Below are 12481 nucleotides of genomic sequence, written 5' to 3' on the forward strand. Positions count from 1 at the left end.
AAGGTTGGGGGCCAATGCCCCCCTCCCCCCTCATAACATTATTCGATGGGGTCATTCTAGACTTTCTATTGGGTTAAAGTCAAGCAAATACGCGAAAAATGCCAATGGTGGCCGCGCTACAGGCAGGCCGGAATCCCTGCCGTCAGGCCACCATTGGGATCCGCGCATGCAGTGTATTGGATTGTAACTAGAGGAAGTTTGGCTCAAACGGCCCGCTCTTCTTAGTGCCACACGCATTGCGACGATGTCCAACCACCCCACAGTTCATACATTTCGGCAATTTCCTTGGAGCCTTCGGCAAATGACCTCTTTGGGGGCGGGTTGTACACCTGTGGCCCTCCGATATGCACCAGCTTTGTACAGAGCTTCGCCAAATTGATCAAAATCACCCAGGTGTAAACCTTACTTGCATATGCCTCTCGATTGGCAGGTTAGCTCTCAAAGTCTCAATGAAACCCTACTCTGCAAAAGAAAAAATGTTCAACACCAAATCAGAATGAAACCCCACTCACGCTCGATAGCTATTTTTTCGATCCTTTTACCCTAGCAAATAAATTTCAGTTACGTTAAGAATTCAGGGCAAAAAAAAAACTATTCTATAAGAGTAACACAAAAACAGGAAATTTTAGTCAGATTCGTAATTCAAGCCCAAAAATGTATACTATAATAATAGCACAACCATCAAGTCTTTGTTAATTACTTAAGAGCTGATTTGTTGTTAAATGTTTCGATCCGCTTCAGTATCGCAGTTAAAGAACATAATGCACCACTGCCAACAAATTTCAGTAAACTAACCGATGGGTCGATAAAGATAAAAACAACTAAATCTATACATAATGTAGACTAACAGATACGCATGACCACGGGTGTATCACTGATTGCAGAAAATAATGGTTTTGGATTCATGGCACAGCATTTGGGTTTGATTATAATTTATAAATAAACCAAAAGAAATTGCCTGAACCCTAAAACCTGATGTGTGTTCATCCAGTGCACATGAGTTGTATGGTAACCAGCAGAACAAAGATAAACAGCATGAACCCTAAATCAACTGAAATTATCCTGTCCCGGATTCTTTCTGAAATCTGATTTGAGCGGTTGATGCATGTGTTTGCTCTGAACTCTAAATTATTCTAAATTCAGTGAGACATAGTTATAGTCTGAACTCTAAATTATTTTAAATTTAGTGACACATAGTTCATCAGGATTTCACAATCCAGGACCAAAAAATCCTATACTATACCACCAAAAGTCTGGTGCACACTAAAACAAATTTAGTGGTCAATCCTATACTACACTATTTCAAAATCCATATGAAACAGCAACAGTTGTCAATAGACCAGCTTGTAAACGGTTCATCTTTACACTATCTCAATTTGAACGGTTCATTAAGAATAATCACTAATCAAGGTTTAATAGCACATGCAGTGCAAAAAGTTGAAACTGTATGAATTAGCACCCCAAAGAACACATGTTGGAAAAAATTAAGCCGATCTGGCAAATACGCATGGGCATGAATAACATTTTCCCCTCATGATTATCCGCCACATACATCATCTAAAAAACATCACAGGAAATTCGGATTTGCAAAAATCGCATATGTACAGACTATCAGAGAGCACTCTATTCTGGGTTCATCAAAACAAATGATATACATCTCGATCCATCCATGCAGCCAAATCAGCCATGCCAAAGCAATAGAAGGAACAAAACTAAAATCGCCAAAAACATGCAACTCTAGAACAGATGAACACCAGCTAGGTGAAAAAGCATAAGTACAGAACGTGTGATCCAGCCTCACCGAAACAATGGAGAAAATGTTTTTTCCCGGCCAGATCCGTGGACGAGGAGGACCTTACCCTGAGCAAATCCGGTGTTCCGCAAACTCGAGGTGATTCGGCTGCCGGAGTGGAAGATGACGCTGGATCCGGGTGGTTTGGCCGCCAGCGTGGAAGAGGACGAGCGCTCCGTCCGTCGCTTCGGTCGGGGAGCGCGTTTGCCGACGATAACCACCGCACAGACGAGAAGAGAGGGAGGGGGGAGGAGGGCGAGGGAAAGAGAGTGCGTCACCGGAACAGAAGCTCTGGTCTGGTCCACATGGTAAGGCAGGAGGATGGGTTCGCATGGGATTCCTTCACCTGTGCCGTTTCAAACCAGCACCCATGGGCCAGTCTTTCTGGACGCACGCGAATAGGCAAGTAGTATGGGCAGAATAGGATACGCCTAGGCGTCCGATAGCTGCATCCCAGACTATATTTCAGCTAGTAGGCCTGGCGCAAGCCTGCCACACACTGACACATTACAGATCCCCAAGCCCAAACAAACGGCCGGGATAGCGGCCTGCCTGTAGCGCGGCCGCCAAAAGCCCTCACCCAGCAAATACGTACCTATATGTAGGTGGAAGATAAAATCCATTGGGTTCACCTGAACCCAACCTTTCTACGCTGGCTCCGCCGCTGCGCCACTGGATCTCTGGTCCGACTCTGCAACACACACCTGCACCCGCACGACAACGGCAACGGCAAAGGGCTTGCTGACCTCGTATCAGAGTCGAGGAGCAGTGCTCTAATCCGACTAGGACATGGAGAGCTTGGACACGGAGAGGAATCCGAAGCCAAGAACCGGGAAATTTCAGCGGACGACTACCAGTACCGGATCACAGAGGCAGCGCCTAGAGGTCTGATTCGAGATATAGCTGGCCAAACGGGCCGGGATAGTTGGGCCGGCCCGGTAGCACGGCCGGCACGGCACGGGCCTGGCACGGCACGGCACGTGCTAAACGGGCCGGGCCTGGCACGCGGCACGCCATAGGCCGTGCCTGGGCCTGAAGGGCGAGCACGCGGGCCGGCACGGCACGGCCCGATTAACTTTTTTATATTTTTTTTATGTATCCTAATATGGGCCAACAGGTAAAAATAGGCTAAAAACGCCCAGTGTGCAAAATAGGAGGTAGATTAGTGGGCCTGGCGTGCCGGTGGGCCGGCCCGATTAGCATACGGGCCGTGCCTGGGCTGCAGGCTGCAGCACACGGGCTGGCACGACACGGCCCGTATAATAATCGTGCCTAGGCGGGCCGGGCCGTGCCAGGCACGATTAGGATGGGCTGTGCCGTGCCGGGCCGGGCCGGCCCGTTTGGCCAGCTATAATTCGAGACGCTGTGGGGTATAGTCTGGAGAGGAGAATGAGCGGGAGTTCTCACCTGCGGCGAACACACTCAGGTCACCCTTTGCTTTGGCTCCGCCACCATGTCGCCGCCGCGGCGCCGCCTCCCCCAAATCGAGGCTCGTGGACGGATCTGGACACTGCCGTTGCCATGGCCTGGCCCAGCACGGCGTCGAGGGGATCCTTCGCACGCCAACAGTGCTCCGCCGCTCCTTGCCGAGCGCATCGCCCATGCTGGCCCGCGCGCTCTCCGCCGGCGGGAGTACGCAGTGGCGGCGCACATCGCCACGCTAGCAATCTTTTTTTTGTTCTTCTCTTATGACTTCTATATGTGCCCGGGTCCACCTTCCAGCGACATAAGGCGGGGCAAATTATCAAAGTATTTTGAGTTTCTTCATCAAATCTCATTCTTTTTTTTCGAAAAGGATCAGATATATATAAAAGTTCATTGACCCCACATATATTTCTCCCCATCCACTCGTCGGATCAAACCCTAGCCACTCCCCTCCGCCACCCGAACTCACCCCCGACCTTCTCTGGCATGGTGGGCAGCGGATCTGACTCCGACCTGTCCGGATCCGTCAACTGGGGGATCATCCCGTGCGCGTTGGAGAAGGCAATGGATGTCCGCATTGCACTCCACCGTTCCTGCCGGGAGGACAGCGCCCGACCGACGGCAGGACCTGCCCGACGCGACTACATAGCATCCGCTCAACGCGCGCTCGAATCCTCTCGGGCTAGATCATCGCGGTCCAGGCAGCCTTCAAATCTCTCCTCCCCCATCACCGGTTGACCGGAGTATGAGTCCCTTCGCCGCGGGAAGGAGAGGGCAAATGCCGCCGACATGGAGACGGCGTAGGCGGCTGATGTGGCAATCGGGCAGAGTGTATATAAATAGATAGTGACCGGGGTCGGAAATTGGTAACCAACCATGTGATCGATGCTAGAGCCATGCATGCATGCACGTGGATGATCACACATGTGACCGGGCGACAAACACACGACCAGAGATATTGAGCGGGGAATAATGATTAGGAACACATGGTGGGAGATATTTGGCGGAAAACACATCGCGGGAGAAGCAACCAGGATAACAAGGTGGTGTAAATTCTATGACTATGGGAGTATTTCTTAAGGTTTATTCTCGCAACATAATAAAATTGTATCAATGACTATATCCTTCTAACTCCTCGCCGACGCGCTAATATTTCTTTGGTGATGATTATCTTTTGATTTCTGGTGACACAATAATAAAACTTATTTTGTCTACTGCACAATCCTCATCTTCATCTCACAGCTCACTCCAACACAGAGAAGCCCCGGCGCACCCTCTCCTCCAGACTCACACACATATCATTGCCTTGCCTTAACTCGGGACATCTTTGCCAAAATGAAGAATAAGATGGGCATATATTCAATACTTGTTGGCCTTGGAAGTTCATGGCGGGAGATATTGGGTTACGAGAAATAAGCTAAAAATTAAACAACTGGTTGACCCTACCGATCGTGTGGGGGCCGACTTGCATGAGGCCATCCCAAAGTGTTAATAACATAAAATAACTATCGATCGACATGCCGTGGTGCACACCAACAGGTGACCGTGATTCTTCCGTTGATGCGTGCAGTCACGTGTTTGACATGCATTAATTGTATGCCTCCATGCCTATCCTCTTGTTCAAGGAGGGAGCATACTCGGCTGGCCTTCCAACGCTTCCAACTCTAAATCATAAAAATGAAACATCTATCTATTCCCTCCGCGACATTTGTGTCCTCGTCATTGAGGTGAGCGTGTCGGCCGGTGCTCGAGACATAACACAACAGTCCGGACGGGGTGGTGGCGAGGGCCGACCTGGGCGGCGGCGGCGGCCAACCTGGACGAGGTGGTGGCGAAGGCCGGCGGCCAACCGGGGCGGCAAGGGCCGACCTGGACAGTGGCGGCGGCCAACCGTGACGGCGCCGACAGCCGAAATGGGGCGACGGCGACGTCCGTACGGGGAAGGAACGGAGGAGGAAACTGAGACGGGGACGAGGAGAGAGAGCAGCCGACTGAGAAATTCAGGCAGCGGGGGCTGTAGATCGGACGAGAACGAGGACGAACGGAGACCAGGGACGGAGGATAGCAACCGCGACGGGGACAAGGAAGCACGCACAGAGTTGCATCGTGCGGGAGCGAGGCTAACTTAGCATCTGATACCATGTTGGATAATGAGCAACTAGTATTCACTGAGGGCCAAAGACCATTACATATACATGTGAGGTAAAATGCAAGAAACCCCTTATACAATTGGGATGTACCCAAAAAGGACCATACACATCTAACAGTCCCCTCTCCGGGTCTATATCTAGTCTCCTCGTTTCTGACAATGGCACCAGTCGCGTCCAATTTCTTTTTGTAGGTTTTGCAGCTAGGAAATAATTTATTTAGCTAGGAGACTACAAATAACATTATATATCCTTGTGATCAGTAACATAAACCATATTCGATTGGAAAAGGCATGGGTATTTGTTTTAAAGCGGGTTACAGAATCTTGGGGTACATGCTTGAGTTCCAAAAGCAGGAGTTTTATAGATATAAGATGCAAAACACCACACTCTTTTCAGATTTGAGAAACAAATGTCATGAACTCTCTCCAGCTTCCTTATATCGTTGAATTGTGTGTGTTTTCCTGTAGTCGGTTTCTAATTTCTTTGGGCAGTTTTAATTATCTGTCCAAAAATTGAGTTAGAAAAAGTAAACCGGACATCTAAATAAACTAAATTTTAACAGCTCACTCGGCGAATTATGTGGCTTTTGTAATTTGATGAGTTACAGCTTGACAAATGCATAATATTTCCTAAACTGTTTCCTTTGTCAATTAAATTCTGCTCATACATCTTCTTTACACTTGTGTGTATGCAGCTATAATAATGAACCAAAAAGAAGAAGAGACATGACCAAACTGTCTGTTCAATCTCTTAGCTGTCAAAGGAATATTGTCAAAAGCATTTACTTCCACCTCCTGTTACTAGTTTCTTGATCTGGTCACCAGTGAGAGTCTCATCCTTCAGGAGGGCGTTGGCTAGCGCATCAAGCTCCTTCCTACGATCCGTGAGAATCACTTTGGCGTTCTTGTAAGCGTTGTCCAGTAAATCTTTCACCTCCTCGTCAACCAGTTCTGACATCCGCCCGCTCATGTTCGTCGCCTTGCCACCGCTAGCATCACCGCCATTGCTATAGGTAACAAAGCCCACCCGCTTGCCCATGCCATACTTGGTGACCATGTCAGTCGCCAGCTGAGTCGCCTCGCTTAGATCAGTTGAGGGACCAGTGGTGACCCTGCCTTCTCCGGCTATAAGCTCCTGGCCACCCGCCCGCCCATCATGACATCTAGAGTCGCCAGCATCTGCTTCCTCGAGAGTTCAAACTCGGCATCTTCCCCTGGCAGCTGCATCACCATGCCAAGAGCACCCACCCTGGGAACAATGGTGGCCTTGTCGACAGCATCAGCACCGTCTGTGAATATAGCAACAAGAGCGTGCCCTCCCTCATGGTACGCGGTCATCTTCCTGGAATGATCAGGTATCACCGCTGACTTGCGCTCGCTTCCCATCATGGTCCTGTCCTTGGCATACTCTAGGTGATGCATCGTAACAGCTTTCGCCCCGTCCTTGGCAGCGGTGAGGGCGGCCTCATTCACCAGGTTTGCAAGGTCTGCACCTGAGAGCCCAGGTGTCCCCGTAGCGATTGTCAACACATCCACACCCTTGGCTTTCACCTGCTTGCATGGAAAAGTACACAGAAATGGTCAATGTTAAGTCTTATGTTATACTCCCTCCCTTCATAAAGAAATATAAGAGTAAACGCTCTTATATTTCTTTACAGAGGGAGTAGATCGCAAATAGTTTTGGGGACAGAGGGATATGCCACCTTTGAGATATAAGACTCGAGGATCTGCCGTCGGCCCTCGACATCTGGAAGAGGAACCTGGACATGACGGTCAAAACGCCCAGGCCTGACGAGGGCTTTATCTAGCGACTCCTTGAAGTTGGTCGCGGCGATCACGATGACCCCGTCATTCTGCTACAAAATGTTGGAGCTCTGACCAGCCCCACATTTGCCATGAGATTCCAAAAATTGAGCTGAGCAGGCCAAATTATACGCTGATCGCACAGATGTTGAATTTCTGATTCTACACTAAAAAAGACTAATATTTTTGTGTGTGTTGATGAGCTAATTAGATTTCTTTGAATGGATAGATGACCCATTGTAAGTAAACTTCCCAAGGTAGAAAGACTTCACCAACAATTCCATGTTAATTAGCACACACACTTCATAGCCACCTTCAGCCTCGCTAGCGGGGAAAGGTGCGGCGACACATTGCGTCCATGTGAGTGTTTGGTGTTACAAAGGTAGAATAGGGAACGCAAGTTTTACCATCACTCAGTCTATCTGTTTGTGACCAGATTGTGTGACTTGCTATTCTTGGAATGAATTAATGGTTTGCTTTATTGATAGCTTTTAAAATTTGAGTCCTTTGCAATTTCCCTTTCTCTGTAATGTTCTTCTTTTTCATTGATGGTTCAAAAAAATGAAAAGAAATGGTACGGAGCTAATAGGTGTGCTAAATTCGCATTTAAGTACAATGTCGTTATTGCAACCGAGTGGTCATTAGTTCAAAAGAGTACAAAGTTAAAAAAACATCTGATTCAGAATGAAACAACACCAAGAGGCGGTGACATTCAGAGAATGTTGTGAGACAACATGCATTTGACGTTCTTTACTCTGCCCAAAATCATCCTTTTCCTCTTCATGGTCTTTTGAGAATAGTTCTTTTGCAACGCGACTACATAGATTAATATTGTGCCGGTGATTTGGATTTTTTGTTCGTATATCATTTTCTACAGTTTAACTATACTAACCTTTTCTTCGGTTTGGATTCCATTGGTGGATCATTCACAATAGATATTGTGTGCTCTTCGGAAACGGTTGCAGAATCTCGTGTCTGATAGCAGTTAGGCCAATATGTATTAGCACACAGATGTTTAAATTGACGTAACATCTAGAACAGCAAGGTTAAATCAACTTTTCCCAGTAGATTCTCAAATTATGCCTTTTTTAAGTGTCTCTATATTAAAAGAAAGTCAATGCACTTCTTGGGACCGTTGTGCTAGAACGGGTGGTAAGAGAAAATTGGACATAAATGAAAAACATGCAGGACATGTAAAGGTAGGGAAATAAATAAATAGTCTTAAGACCTATAATCAATCAACGGTTTGATCTTTTGTGTAACCAGACATCAAATTCTGATATTTCTTTTAGGAGTAGAAGCTTTTTTCTGCAGTAAAAAATACACTGGCTCACAATCAACTTACACCGTTAATTGAATTGATGCATCGGCTTACATTTAACTAGAACACAAAAATATACCAACATTGTTCAGTTCAGGCTAAGCCGCAACGAATTTTGGACTAACTTAGCGTGCTTACGGGAAAAGGAGAAAAATAGAAAAGAGAAAGTTCAGTTGACAACATCAGAACATATGGGCATAAGGCGTAGCAGCTAAGAAAACCACCTAGGTCCCTTCTTTTTATGGACACCCTGGTCTCTTGTAATATCAGAGGAGTAGAAGAAAACATCTACGACAAAGTCACGGTTGAGGCACATGCCCATCTTCAGCTCCAGTTGTTTTATCAGCAGAAAAATCCTCTAATCAATTTTGGATTAACTTAGTGTGCTACAAACCCATGCAGGTTATACCATTCAACATTGCCAGAGAATCGATGAACCAAGCTAGCTTGGAATCCATTTAGGAGAAAAAAATTAAGTTGTCCATGGCAAGGGACGGCATTGGCAATTGGTTTGACACGCCTGACAGTGCACGTTGGTTGTTCTCCACGGGTTACATCCTTCCCAATGCGTTATGCTGCCGAAATTTCTAGCGAAAATTCCCACGACTTGTCGAAATTTTGTCCTTGTTTGTAAGACAAAGAAAGCTTTAGGGTGTTAGCTGCAAAATGGTAGGGCCTTGTTTGTAAGAAAACAAAAGCATTAGGGTGTTAATTGCAAAATGTTAGGGCCTTGGCTGTAAGGTTGTGTCAATTTTGTTATTGCTGTGTTCTTCATGAATTCCATGCCACAGATTGTTATTGCTGTGTTCTTGTGCTCCCTCACAGATGGTTATTTCTGTTCTAATGCCGATCTATGCCATGAAAAGATCTACCACACCTAGCCTCTTATGCTGGTCTATGTAGAGTGTTCTTTGGGGATTACTTGCCCAAACAGGAAAATAACAAGATTTTCAGAGGGGGTAACGCAGATTGTTTTCACAAGTGGCAGTAAATATATATACAAGCATGAACTACAAATTGTAGCTTGTACGGTAGAACAATATGCTACTCCCTCCGTCCCATAATGTAGACGTTTTTTAACACTAGTGTAGTGTCAAAAAGCGTCTTATATTATGGGATGGAGGGAGTACTTACTAGCTTCCTATAATTGGTTCACCACTCTGTAGCACATCCCTTTTGCCTAGTTAAGTTTCTTATAATCTAAGCTGTACAATGCATAGTCCTCTTGTACATGAACTCTTTTATAGTAAATATAAATAAGGATTACAGTGGGGTTCACAGGCCAAAAGAAATTTAGCAATCTTGGGGCACATTACATCCATGTAATTTGAGATTCAAAAGCAACGTGTGTTTACAGATTCACAACATAGTATTCCAAAATACACGCTGTATTCCCTCCATAAGAGAGAAACAAAAACCAGAAAAAATCAGACCATCTGGATCTTCTTTACATTTGTGTGCATGCAGGTAAAGAAAAATAAATAATTTCATAGACCGACCACACCATTTTACATCTCCACTGCTAGGGTTAGGATGAAGATGGTGGTACGCGATCATCTTCCTGCAGCTCTCAGGCATCGCCACCGTTTTGTTCTTGCTGCCCATGATGATCCTTCTCATGGCTGCATACTCGAGGTGTTGTGTCGTGACAGCTTCTGCCCCGTCCTTAGCAGCCTTGAGAGCGGCTTCATTCACCAGGTTTGCGAGGTCTGCACCTGTGAATCCAGACGTCTCATTGGCGATGGTCTTAAGATCAACATCCTTGGCTTTCAAGACCTGCATCGAAAGTGTCATGGAGAAAAGGTTGTTAAAGAAATTCCATTAGAGACTGCCTAACATTTTTGGATGGAGTATAAACAAACCTTTGACATATGGGCCTCAAGGATCTGCCTTCGGCCCTTAGCATTTGGATACGGAATCTGAACGTGACGGTCGAAACGTCTAGACCTAACAAGGGCCTTATCCAGTGACGACTCGGGGATATTGGTCGCCGTGACCACGATGACTCTGTCATTCTGCTCGAAGCCATCTAGCTCAACTAGCAGCTGGTTCAGGGTATGCATCTGCGACTCTGAACCATATGAGTTCCTGCTCTCATCGATGAACACTATGCAAGGAGATCGCTTCTTCGCCGCGGCGAAGAGCGCCCTCACTCTTTTTGCCCCAACGAACACATAGTCGTCATTGAATTCGCTGCCGCTGCACGCAAAGAAGGGCACGCTGGCTTCCTCGGCCATCGCCCTTGCCAACATTGTCTTCCCGGTGCCAGGCGCACTGAGGAGCAGGACGCCTCTCGGAAGCTTGCCACCGAGGCGTGTGAAATGCCCAGGGTCTCGTAGGTAGTGTACAATGTCCTCGTGCTCGGCTTTGGCGCCATCAATCCCCTTGACATCGCTGAACTTTGTCCTAGATGAATTCTTGACCTCCTTTTTCGAGCCATCAAAATCACAAGCCAAATGCTGAGGGTCTTGCAGGTGCTGTACTATGTCCTCGACTTTCGTGCCATCGATCCCCGTGACATTTTTGAACTTTGTGCTGGTTGGATTCTTGACCTCTTTTTTCGAGCCATCAAAATCACAAGCCAAATGCTCAGGGTCTTGCGGATACTGTACTATGTCCTCGGCTTTCTCACCATCGATCCCCGTGACATCTTTGAACTTTGTGCTGGTTGGATTCCTGACCTCTTTTTTCGAACCATCAAAGTCACAAGCCAAACGCTCAGGGTCTTGCAGATACTGTACTATGTCCTCGGCTTTCGTGCCATTGAAACCCGTGACATGTTTGAACTTTGTGCTGGTTGGATTCTTGACCTCTTTTTTGGAACCATCAAAGTCACAAGCAAAGAAGGTACACGAAAGCTGCTTCGTAAGCTTGCCAGCAAATCCTGATCGGTGCCGATCTTGTCGACTTGTAAGCACACCACCACCTGCGTTAAGCATGCACCAGGCGGACTAGCTTATAGAAAGGAACTTGGGAATGGCAAGAATCAGCCAACAATGGGTGATAGTATAGATTATGGAATACAATAAGGTCTAGTATTATTACGTAGTATATAGCATCTGTCCAATTAATTCAGGAACAGGAAATTAAGTGGATTTACCCTGTTAAGTTGTACTACCAGATTAAGCGGTGGGCAAAGAAGCAACCACACATACCTGCACCTGTAGTGGTTGTATCTGCAGCAGCAGCAGCAGGTGCTATGAAAGAAGCTTCCTCCTTGTTAACCGCGTTCTCTGCCGGTCGATGCGTCGCAGCAGCCTGTGAACACAAACACGCGGAGATTCAGTCCATGGCAAAACAGGGGTGTTATTTCATTCTGACAGCAACTGAGGAGCAAGCGCGGCTAGAATAAATTTGGCAAAACCGAGTTCGCCCAATCCAAAACGCTGACCAACCAACGCCCGAATCTATCTAAAAAGGGTGGCATCAATCTGAACTGAAACTCAAACAGACAGTGCTTTGCAGCAGTTGCAGTTTCAGTGTTTCAGCGTTGATCGATGAGCATCAGCTCAGAAAGACTGCTAGAGCATCCCCATCGATCCGACGGGCAGAGCTGGGTAGAACATTAACAATGATCAAAGATAGATAGAGCAAGGACCTTGTGGAGGGCGAGGCGGCAGCACGCCATGGTTGACACCTTTTGGATCATCTTCATCTCAGCCCGAGGAAATTAAAGAATCGCTCGAAACCTTTTGCTTGCTCCTCAACATATATGAGTAGTTCGCATATATATCACTGTTTCAAATAGTCTGCTATAGCGTTTACAAAAGGTTTTGCGCTAAGAGACTTTGGTCCAAACAAATGAACAAACATTTTAAATAGCGCGCTATAGCTTCGTTATAGCACGCTATAGCATTTAAAAGAGGTCCGGCGCTAAGATGCTTAGTGCGTTATTTAAAACTTTGATATATATACACGCAAGATTTAACCGCGCACTGAACCTCCGGTCCGACTCTGCGACGCGCACCGACACCGGCACCCGCACGGCAAC

The 12481-nt window shown here is 46.8% G+C and overlaps 1 pseudogene; it reads right to left on the minus strand.

Annotated features, from left to right (window-relative positions):
* Positions 1 to 6138: 6138 nt before the first annotated feature.
* On the minus strand, positions 6139 to 12118 carry LOC119310586 (annotated as a pseudogene).
* Between the last annotated feature and the right edge of the window lie 363 nt (positions 12119 to 12481).

This window comes from Triticum dicoccoides, chromosome 5B (genome assembly GCF_002162155.2).
Source record: "Triticum dicoccoides isolate Atlit2015 ecotype Zavitan chromosome 5B, WEW_v2.0, whole genome shotgun sequence".
Lineage (NCBI taxonomy): Eukaryota > Viridiplantae > Streptophyta > Magnoliopsida > Poales > Poaceae > Triticum > Triticum dicoccoides.